General features: G+C 57.6%; 1 protein-coding gene across 1 annotated transcript in view; it reads right to left on the reverse strand.

The window, feature by feature from the left end:
• LOC134342413 (alanine--tRNA ligase, mitochondrial-like) overlaps window positions 1-13,780 on the reverse strand; it is a 65,257-nt gene that overhangs the window by 34,535 nt on the left and 16,942 nt on the right. The window lies entirely within an intron of this gene.

Consider the following 13,780-nt stretch of genomic DNA (forward strand, 5'->3'; position numbering starts at 1 on the left):
ACTGACCGTCACCACACTGACCGTCACCACACTGACCGTCACACACACTGACCGTCACACACACTGACCGTCACCAACACTGACCGTCACCACACTGACCGTCACACACACTGACCGTCACCAACACTGACCGTCACACACACTGACCGTCACCACACTGACCGTCACCACACTGACCGTCACACACACTGACCGTCACACACACTGACCGTCACCAACACTGACCGTCACCACACTGACCGTCACACACACTGACCGTCACCAACACTGACCGTCACCACACTGACCGTCACACACTCTGACCGTCACCACACAGACCGTCACACACACTGACCGTCACACACACTGACCGTCCACACAGACCGTCACACACACTGACCGTCACCACACTGACCGTCACACACACACACTGACCGTCACCACACTGACCGTCACACACACAGACCGTCACCACACACTGACCGTCACCACACTGACCGTCACACACACACTGACCGTCACCACACAGACCGTCACCACACTGACCGTCACCACACTGACCGTCACACACCCTGACCGTGACACACACTGACCGTCACACACACAGACCGTCACCACACTGACCGTCACCACACACTGACCGTCACACACACTGACCGTCACCACACACTGACCGTCACCACACTGACCGTCACCACACTGACCGTCACACACACACTGACCGTCACACACACTGACCGTCACACACACAGACCGTCACACACACAGACCGTCACCACACTGACCGTCTCCACACTGACCGTCACCACACACTGACCGTCACCACACAGACCGTCACTACACACTGACCGTCACCACACAGACCGTCACCACACAGACCGTCACCACACACTGACCGTCACACACACTGACCGTCACCACACACTGACCGTCACACACACTGACCGTCACCACACACTGACCGTCACCACACACTGACCGTCACACACACTGACCGTCACCACACACTGACCGTCACCACACAGACCGTCACACACACTGACCGTCACCAGACTGACCGTCACACACACTGACCGTCACCACACTGACCGTCACCACACAGACCGTCACACACACTGACCGTCACCACACACTGACCGTCACCACACACTGACCGTCACACACACAGACCGTGACACACACTGACCGTCACACTGACCGTCACCACACACTGACCGTCACACTGACCGTCACACACACTGACCGTCACCACACTGACCGTCACCACACTGACCTTCACACACACTGACCTTCCACACACTGACCGTCACCACACTGACCGTCACCACACACAGACCGTCACACACACAGACCGTCACACACACTGACCGTCACACACACTGACCGTCACCACACTGACCGTCACACACACTGACCGTCACACACACTGACCGTCACCACACAGACCGTCACACAGACCGTCACCACACACTGACCGTCACCACAGACAGACCGTCACACACACTGACCGTCACACACACTGACCGTCACCACACACTGTCACACACACTGACCGTCACACACACTGACCGTCACACACACTGACCGTCACACAGACCGTCACACACACACTGACTGTCACCACACACTGACCATCACACACACAGACCGTCACCACACTGACCGTCACCACACAGACCGTCACACACAGACCGTCACAGACACAGACCGTCACACACACAGACCGTCACCACACTGACCGTCACACACACTGACCGTCACCACACACTGTCACACACACTGACCGTCACACACACTGACCGTCACACAGACCGTCACACACACACTGACTGTCACCACACACTGACCGTCACACACACAGACCGTCACCACACTGACCGTCACCACACAGACCGTCACACACAGACCGTCACACACACAGACCGTCACACACACTGACCGTCACACACACTGACCGTCACACACTCTGACCGTCACCACACACTGACCGTCACCACACACTGACCGTCACACACACTGACCGTCACCACAGACAGACCGTCACACACACTGACCGTCACACACACTGACCGTCACACACACTGACCGTCACCACACAGACCGTCACACACAGACCGTCACACACACTGACCGTCACCACACTGACCGTCACCACACTGACCGTCACACAGACTGTCACACACACTGACCGTCACACACACTGACCGTCACCACACTGACCGTCACCACACTGACCGTCACACACACAGACCGTCACCACACAGACCGTCACACACACAGACCGTCACCACACACTGACCGTCACCACACAGACCGTCACCACACTGACCGTCACCACACAGACCGTCACACACACAGACCGTCACCACACACTGACCGTCCACACAGACCGTCACCACACACAGACCGTCACACACACAGACCGTCACCACACTGACCGTCACACACACTGACCGTCACACACAGACCGTCACCACACACTGACCGTCACCACACAGACCGTCACCACACAGACCGTCACACACACCGACCGTCCACACAGACCGTCACCACACTGACCGTCACCACACAGACCGTCACACACACAGACCGTCACCACACTGACCGTGACACACACAGACCGTCACCACACACTGACCGTCACCACACACTGACCGTCACACACACTGACCGTCACCAGACTGACCGTCACACACACTGACCGTCACCACACTGACCGTCACCACACAGACCGTCACACACACTGACCGTCACCACACACTGACCGTCACCACACACTGACCGTCACACACACAGACCGTGACACACACTGACCGTCACACTGACCGTCACCACACACTGACCGTCACACTGACCGTCACACACACTGACCGTCACCACACTGACCGTCACCACACAGACCGTCACCACACCGACCGTCACACACACCGACCGTCCACACAGACCGTCACCACACTGACCGTCACCACACTGACCGTCACCACACACTGACCGTCACACACACTGACCGTCACCACACTGACCGTCGACACACACAGACCGTCACCACACACTGACCGTCACACACACAGACCGTCACCACACACTGACCGTCACACTGACCGTCACACACACTGACCGTCACCACACTGACCGTCACCACACTGACCGTCACACACACTGACCGTCACCACACACTGACCGTCACCACACTGACCGTCACCACACAGACCGTCACACACACAGACCGTCACACACACAGACCGTCACCACACAGACCGTCACACACACTGACCGTCACCACACTGACCGTCACACACACTGACCGTCCACACACTGACCGTCACCACACTGACCGTCACACACACTGACCGTCACCACACACTGACCGTCACCACACTGACCGTCACCACACAGACCGTCACACACACAGACCGTCACACACACAGACCGTCACCACACAGACCGTCACACACACTGACCGTCACCACACTGACCGTCACACACACTGACCGTCACACACACTGACCGTCACCACACAGACCGTCTCACACACACTGTCACACACACTGACTGTCACCACACACAGACCGTCACACAGACAGACCGTCACACACACTGACCGTCACACACACTGACCGTCACCACACTGACCGTCACACACACTGACCGTCACACACACTGACCGTCACCACACAGACCGTCACACAGACCGTCACCACACACTGACCGTCACCACAGACAGACCGTCACACACACTGACCGTCACACACACTGACCGTCACCACACACTGTCACACACACTGACCGTCACACACACTGACCGTCACACAGACCGTCACACACACACTGACCGTCACCACACACTGACCGTCACACACACAGACCGTCACCACACTGACCGTCACCACACAGACCGTCACACACAGACCGTCACACACACAGACCGTCACACACACAGACCGTCACCACACTGACCGTCACACACACTGACCGTCACCACACACTGTCACACACACTGACCGTCACACACACTGACCGTCACACAGACCGTCACACACACACTGACTGTCACCACACACTGACCGTCACACACACAGACCGTCACCACACTGACCGTCACCACACAGACCGTCACACACAGACCGTCACACACACAGACCGTCACACACACAGACCGTCACACACACTGACCGTCACCACAGACAGACCGTCACACACACTGACCGTCACACACACTGACCGTCACCACACACTGACCGTCACCACACACTGACCGTCACACACACTGACCGTCACCACAGACAGACCGTCACACACACTGACCGTCACACAAACTGACCGTCACACACTCTGACCGTCACCACACACTGACCGTCACCACACACTGACCGTCACACACACTGACCGTCACCACAGACAGACCGTCACACACACTGACCGTCACACACACTGACCGTCACCACACAGACCGTCACACACAGACCGTCACACACACTGACCGTAACCACACTGACCGTCACCACACTGACCGTCACACAGACTGTCACCACACAGACCGTCACACACACTGACCGTCACACACACTGACCGTCACCACACTGACCGTCACACACACAGACCGTCACCACACAGACCGTCACACACACAGACCGTCACCACACACTGACCGTCACCACACAGACCGTCACACACACAGACCGTCACCACACACTGACCGTCACCACACAGACCGTCACCACACAGACCGTCACACACACCGACCGTCCACACAGACCGTCACCACACTGACCGTCACCACACTGACCGTCACCACACACTGACCGTCACCACACACTGACCGTCACCACACACTGACCGTCACACACACTGACCGTCACCACACTGACCGTGACACACACAGACCGTCACCACACACTGACCGTCACCACACACTGACCGTGACACACACTGACCGTGACACACACAGACCGTCACCACACTGACCGTCACACACACTGACCGTCACACACACAGACCGTCACCACACTGACCGTCACCACACTGACCGTCACCACACTGACCGTCACCACACAGACCGTCACCACACCGTCACCACACAGACCGTCACACACACTGACCGTCACACACATTGACCGTCACCACACTGACCGTCACCACACTGACCGTCACCACACAGACCGTCACACACACACTGACCGTCACCACACACAGACCGTCACACACACAGACCGTGACACACACTGACCGTCACCACACTGACCGTCACCACACTGACCGTCACCACACTGACCGTGACACACACAGACCGTCACCACACACTGACCGTCACACACACAGACCGTCACCACACAGACCGTCACCACACTGACCGTCACCACACAGACCGTCACCACACTGACCGTCACACACACTGACCGTCACACACACTGACCGTCACCACACTGACCGTCACCACACTGACCGTCACAGACACTGACCGTCACACACACTGACCGTCCACACAGACCGTCACACACACAGACCGTCACACACACAAACCGTCACACACACTGACCGTCACACACACTGACCGTCACCACACTGACCGTCACCACACTGACCGTCACCACACAGACCGTCACACACACACTGACCGTCACACACTGACCGTCACCACACTGACCGTCACCACACTGACCGTCACCACACAGACCGTCACACACACACTGACCGTCACCACACACAGACCGTCACAGAGACTGACCGTCACCACACACTGACCGTCATCACACACTGACCGTCACCACACAGACCGTCACACACACTGACCATCACCACACAGACCGTCACCACACACTGACCGTCACCACACACTGACCGTCACCAAACAGACCGTCACCAAACAGACCGTCACACACACTGACCGTCACACACACAGACCGTCACACACACACTGACCGTCACCACACACTGACCGTCACCACACTGACCGTCACACACACTGACCGTGACACACACTGACCGTCACCACACAGACCGTCACACACACTGACCGTCACACACACAGACCGTCACACACACTGACCGTGACACACACTGACCGTCACACACACTGACTGTCACCACACTGACCGTCACCACACTGACCGTCACACAGACCGTCACCACACAGACCGTCACACACACTGACCGTCACACACACTGACCGTCACACACACAGACCGTCACCACACACAGACCGTCACCACACACTGACCGTCACACACACTGACCGTCACACACACAGACCGTCACCACACACTGACCGTCACCACACACTGACCGTCACACACACTGACCGTCACACACACTGACCGTCACCACACACTGACCGTCACACACACTGACCGTCACACACACTGACCGTCACCACACACTGACCGTCACCACACTGACCGTCACCACACTGACCGTCACCACACACTGACCGTCACCACACACTGACCGTCACACACACTGACCGTCACACACACTGACCGTCACACACACAGACCGTCACACACACTGACCGTCACACACACTGACCGTCACCACACACTGACCGTCACCACACTGACCGTCACACACACTGACCGTCACCACACACAGACCGTCACCACACACTGACCGTCACCACACAGACCGTCACACACACAGACCGTCACACACACAGACCGTCACCACACTGACCGTCACCACACTGACCGTCACACACACAGACCGTCACCACACAGACCGTCACCACACACTGACCGTCACACACACAGACCGTCACCACACACTGACCGTCACCACACACTGACCGTCACCACACTGACCGTCACACACACTGACCGTCACCACACACTGACCGTCACCACACAGACCGTCACACACACAGACCGTCACACACACAGACCGTCACCACACTGACCGTCACCACACACTGACCGTCACCACACTGACCGTCACACACACAGACCGTCACCACACAGACCGTCACCACACACTGACCGTCACACACACAGACCGTCACCACACACTGACCGTCACCACACTGACCGTCACACACACAGACCGTCACCACACACTGACCGTCACACACACAGACCGTCACACACATTGACCGTCACCACACACTGACCGTCACCACACACTGACCGTCACACACACTGACCGTCACACACACTGACCGTCACCACACACTGACCGTCACACACACTGACCGTCACACACACAGACCGTCACCACACACTGACCGTCACCACACACTGACCGTCACCACACTGACCGTCACACACACAGACCGTCACCACACACTGACCGTCACCACACACTGACCGTCACACACACTGACCGTCACACACACAGACCGTCACACACACTGACCGTCACACACACTGACCGTCACCACACACTGACCGTCACCACACTGACCGTCACACACACTGACCGTCACCACACACTGACCGTCACCACACACTGACCGTCACCACACAGACCGTCACACACACAGACCGTCACACACACAGACCGTCACCACACTGACCGTCACCACACACTGACCGTCACCACACTGACCGTCACACACACAGACCGTCACCACACAGACCGTCACCACACACTGACCGTCACACACACTGACCGTCACACACACTGACCGTCACCACACACTGACCGTCACCACACTGACCGTCACCACACAGACCGTCACTACACACTGACCGTCACCACACAGACCGTCACCACACACTGACCGTCACCACACACTGACCGTCACCACACTGACCGTCACACACACAGACCGTCACCACACACTGACCGTCACCACACACTGACCGTCACACACACTGACCGTCACCACACACTGACCGTCACCACACTGACCGTCACACACACAGACCGTCACACACACAGACCGTCACACACACTGACCGTCACACACACTGACCGTCACCACACACTGACCGTCACCACACTGACCGTCACACACACTGACCGTCACCACACACAGACCGTCACCACACACTGACCGTCACCACACAGACCGTCACACACACAGACCGTCACACACACAGACCGTCACCACACTGACCGTCACCACACACTGACCGTCACCACACTGACCGTCACACACACAGACCGTCACCACACAGACCGTCACCACACACTGACCGTCACACACACTGACCGTCACACACACTGACCGTCACCACACACTGACCGTCACCACACTGACCGTCACACACACAGACCGTCACACACACTGACCGTCACACACACTGACCGTCACCACACTGACCGTCACCACACAGACCGTCACTACACACTGACCGTCACCACACAGACCGTCACCACACACTGACCGTCACCACACAGACCGTCACACATACACTGACCGTCACCACACAGACCGTCACCACACAGACCGTCACCACACAGACCGTCACCACACTGACCGTCACACACACAGACCGTCACACACACAGACCGTCACCACACTGACCGTCACCACACACTGACCGTCACCACACTGACCGTCACACACACACTGACCGTCACTACACACTGACCGTCACCACACAGACCGTCACCACACACTGACCGTCACCACACTGACCGTCACACACAGAGACCGTCACACACACAGACCGTCACCACACTGACCGTCACCACACACTGACCGTCACCACACTGACCGTCACACACACAGACCGTCACCACACTGACCGTCACACACACAGACCGTCACCACACTGACCGTCACCACACAGACCGTCACACACACAGACCGTCACACACACTGACCGTCACCACACACTGACCGTCACACACACTGACCGTCACCACACACACTGACCGTCACCACACACACTGACCGTCACACACACTGACCGTCACACACACACAGACCGTCACCACACTGACCGTCACACACAGACCGTCACCACACAGACCGTCACCACACAGACCGTCACCACACTGACCGTCACACACACTGACCGTCACACACACACTGACCGTCACCACACACACTGACCGTCACCACACTGACCGTCACACACACTGACCGTCACACACACACTGACCGTCACCACACACTGACCGTCACACACACTGACCGTCACACACACACTGACCGTCACCACACACTGACCGTCACCACACACTGACCGTCACCACACAGACCGTCACCACACACTGACCGTCACACACACAGACCGTCACCACACACTGACCGTCCACACAGACCGTCACACACACTGACCGTCACACACACAGACCGTCACCACACACTGACCGTCACACAGACAGACCGTCACCACACAGACCGTCACCACACACTGACCGTCACACACACACTGACCGTCACCACACACTGACCGTCACACACACTGACCGTCCACACAGACCGTCACACACATTGACCGTCACCACACAGACCGTCATACTCACTGACCGTCACCACACACTGACCGTCACCACACACACTGACCGTCACACACACACTGACCGTCACCACACAGACCGTCACCACACACTGACCGTCACACACACAGACCGTCACCACACTGACCGTCACCACACTGACCGTCACCACACAGACTGTCACCACACACTGACCGTCACCACACAGACCGTCACCACACACTGACCGTCACCACACAGACCGTCACACACACAGACCGTCACCACACAGACCGTCACCACACACTGACCGTCACCACACACTGACCGTCACCACACAGACCGTCACCACACACTGACCGTCACACACACAGACCGTCACCACACTGACCGTCACCACACTGACCGTCACCACACACTGACCGTCACACACACTGACCGTCCACACAGACCGTCACACACATTGACCGTCACCACACACTGACCGTCACCACACAGACCGTCACCACACACTGACCGTCACACACAGACCGTCACACACACTGACCGTCACCACACACTGACCGTCACCACACACTGACCGTCACACACACAGACCGTCACACACAGACCGTCACCACACAGACCGTCACACACACTGACCGTCACACACACACTGACCGTCACACACACACTGACCGTCACCACACACACTGACCGTCACACACACACTGACCGTCACCACACACTGACCGTCACCACACAGACCGTCACCACACACTGACCGTCACACACACAGACCGTCACCACACTGACCGTCACCACACTGACCGTCACACACACTGACCGTCACCACACACTGACCGTCACCACACTGACCGTCACACACACTGACCGTCACACACACTGACCGTCACCACACACTGACCGTCACCACACACTGACCGTCACACACACTGACCGTCTCACACACACTGACCGTCACCACACACTGACCGTCACCACACAGACCGTCACACAGACTGACCGTCACCACACTGACCGTCACCACACAGACCGTCACACACAGACCGTCACACACAGACCGTCACACACACTGACCGTCACACACACTGACCGTCACCACACAGACCGTCACACACACTGACCGTCACACACACAGACCGTCACACACACTGACCGTCACACACACTGACCGTCACCACACACTGACCGTCACCACACAGACCGTCACACTGACCGTCACCACACTGACCGTCACCACACTGGCCGTCACACACACTGACCGTCACACACAGACCGTCACACACACTGACCGTCACACACACTGACCGTCACCACACACTGACCGTCACCACACACTGACCGTCACACACACACAGACCGTCACCACACTGACCGTCACCACACTGACCGTCACCACACAGACCGTCACCACACACTGACCGTCACACACACACTGACCGTCACACACACACAGACCGTCACCACACTGACCGTCACCACACAGACCGTCACACACACACAGACCGTCACACACACAGACGGTCACTACATTGACCGTCACACACACACAGACCGTCACCACACTGACCGTCACACAGACTGACTGTTACCACACTGACCGTCACCACACAGACCGTCACCACACTGACCGTCACACACACTGACCGTCACACACACTGACCGTCACACACACAGACCGTCACACACAGACCGTCACACACACTGACCGTCACACACACTGACCGTCACCACACACTGACCGTCACACACACTGACCGTCACCACACAGACCGTCACCACACAGACCGTCACACACACTGACCGTCACCACACAGACCGTCACACACACAGACCGTCACCACACAGACCGTCACCACACAGACCGTCACACACAGACCGTCACACACACTGACCGTCACACACACACAGACCGTCACACACACTGACCTTCACACACACTGACCGTCACACACACAGACCGTCACCACACTGACCGTCACCACACACTGACCGTCACACACACTGACCGTCACACACACTGACCGTCACCACACAGACCGTCACCACACACTGACCGTCACCACACAGACCGTCACACACACTGACCGTCACCACACACTGACCGTCACACACACTGACCGTCACACAGACCGTCACACACACTGACCGTCACACACACAGACCGTCACACACTGACCGTCACACACACAGACCGTCACACACACAGACTGTCACACACACACTGACCGTCACCACACACTGTCACACACACTGACCGTCACCACACACTGACCGTCACCACACTGACCGTCACCACACTGACCGTCACACACACTGACCGTCACACACACAGACCGTCACTACACACTGACCGTCACACACACACTGACCGTCACCACACACTGACCGTCACCACACACAGACCGTCACCACACACTGACCGTCACACACACTGACCGTCACACACACACTGACCGTCACCACACACTGACCGTCACCACACACACTGACCGTCACCACACACTGACCGTCACAACACACTGACCGTCACCACACACTGACCATCACCACACACTGACCATCACCACACACACTGACCGTCACCACACTGACCGTCACCACACACAGACCGTCACCACACTGACCGTCACCACACACTGACCGTCACCACACACTGACCGTCACCACACACTGACCGTCACACACACTGACCGTCACCACACTGACCGTCACACACACTGACCGTCACCACACACTGACCGTCACCACAGACCGTCACACACACTGACCGTCACCATACACTGACCGTCACACACACTGACCGTCACCACACAGACCGGCACACACACTGACCGTCACACACACTGACCGTCACACACACTGACCGTCACCACACAGACCGTCACACACACTGACCGTCACCACACTGACCGTCACCACACAGACCGTCACCACACTGACCGTCACCACACTGACCGTCACCACACAGACCGTCACCACACAGACCGTCACACACACTGACCGTCACACACACTGACCGTCACACACACTGACCGTCACCACACAGACCGTCACACACACAGACCGTCACACACAGACCGTCACACACAGACCGTCACACACACTGACCGTCACACACACTGACCGTCACCACACACTGACCGTCACACACACTGTCACCACACAGACCGTCACCACACACTGACCGTCACACACACTGACCGTCACCACAGACCGTCACCACACAGACCGTCACTACACTGACCGTCACCACACACTGACCGTCACCACAGACCGTCACACACACTGACCGTCACACACACTGACCGTCACCACACATTGACCGTCACCACACTGACCGTCACCACACAGACCGTCACCACACTGACCGTCACCACACTGACCGTCACCACACAGACCGTCACCACACAGACCGTCACACACACTGACCGTCACACACACTGACCGTCACCACACAGACCGTCACACACACAGACCGTCACACACAGACCGTCACACACAGACCGTCACACACAGACCGTCACACACACTGACCGTCACACACACTGACCGTCACCACACACTGACCGTCACACACACTGACCGTCACCACACTGACCGTCACCACACAGACCGTCACCACACTGACCGTCACCACACTGACCGTCACACACACAGACCGTCACCACACACAGACTGTCACCACACTGACCGTCACACACACTGACCGTCACACACACTGACCGTCACCACACACTGACCGTCACACACACTGTCACCACACAGACCGTCACCACACACTGACCGTCACACACACTGACCGTCACCACAGACCGTCACCACACATACCGTCACTACACTGACCGTCACCACACTGACCGTCACCACAGACCGTCACACACACTGACCGTCACACACACTGACCGTCACACACACTGACCGTCACCACACATTGACCGTCACCACACACTGACCGTCACTACACTGACCGTCACCACACACTGACCGTCACCACACACTGACCGTCACCACACATTGACCGTCACCACACAGACCGTCACACACTCTGACCGTCACCACACTGACCGTCACACACACAGACCGTCACACACACTGACCGTCACACACACTGACCGTCACCACACACTGACCGTCACACACACTGACCGTCACCACACTGACCGTCACACACACTGACCGTCACCACACACAGACTATCACACACACTGACTGTCACCACAAAGACCGTCACACACACTGACCGTCACCACACAGACCGTCACACACACTGACCGTCTACACAGACCGTCACACAGACAGACCGTCACATACTGACCGTCACCACACAGACCAGGATGACAACACCAACCATCATACACTGTCACATCACACAGACCAGGGATCAAACACAGGCTACCAAACAGCCGCAGTGTCAGGTCCATGGGTTACA

The sequence above is a fragment of the Mobula hypostoma genome, chromosome 2, assembly GCF_963921235.1.
Source record: "Mobula hypostoma chromosome 2, sMobHyp1.1, whole genome shotgun sequence".
Lineage (NCBI taxonomy): Eukaryota > Metazoa > Chordata > Chondrichthyes > Myliobatiformes > Myliobatidae > Mobula > Mobula hypostoma.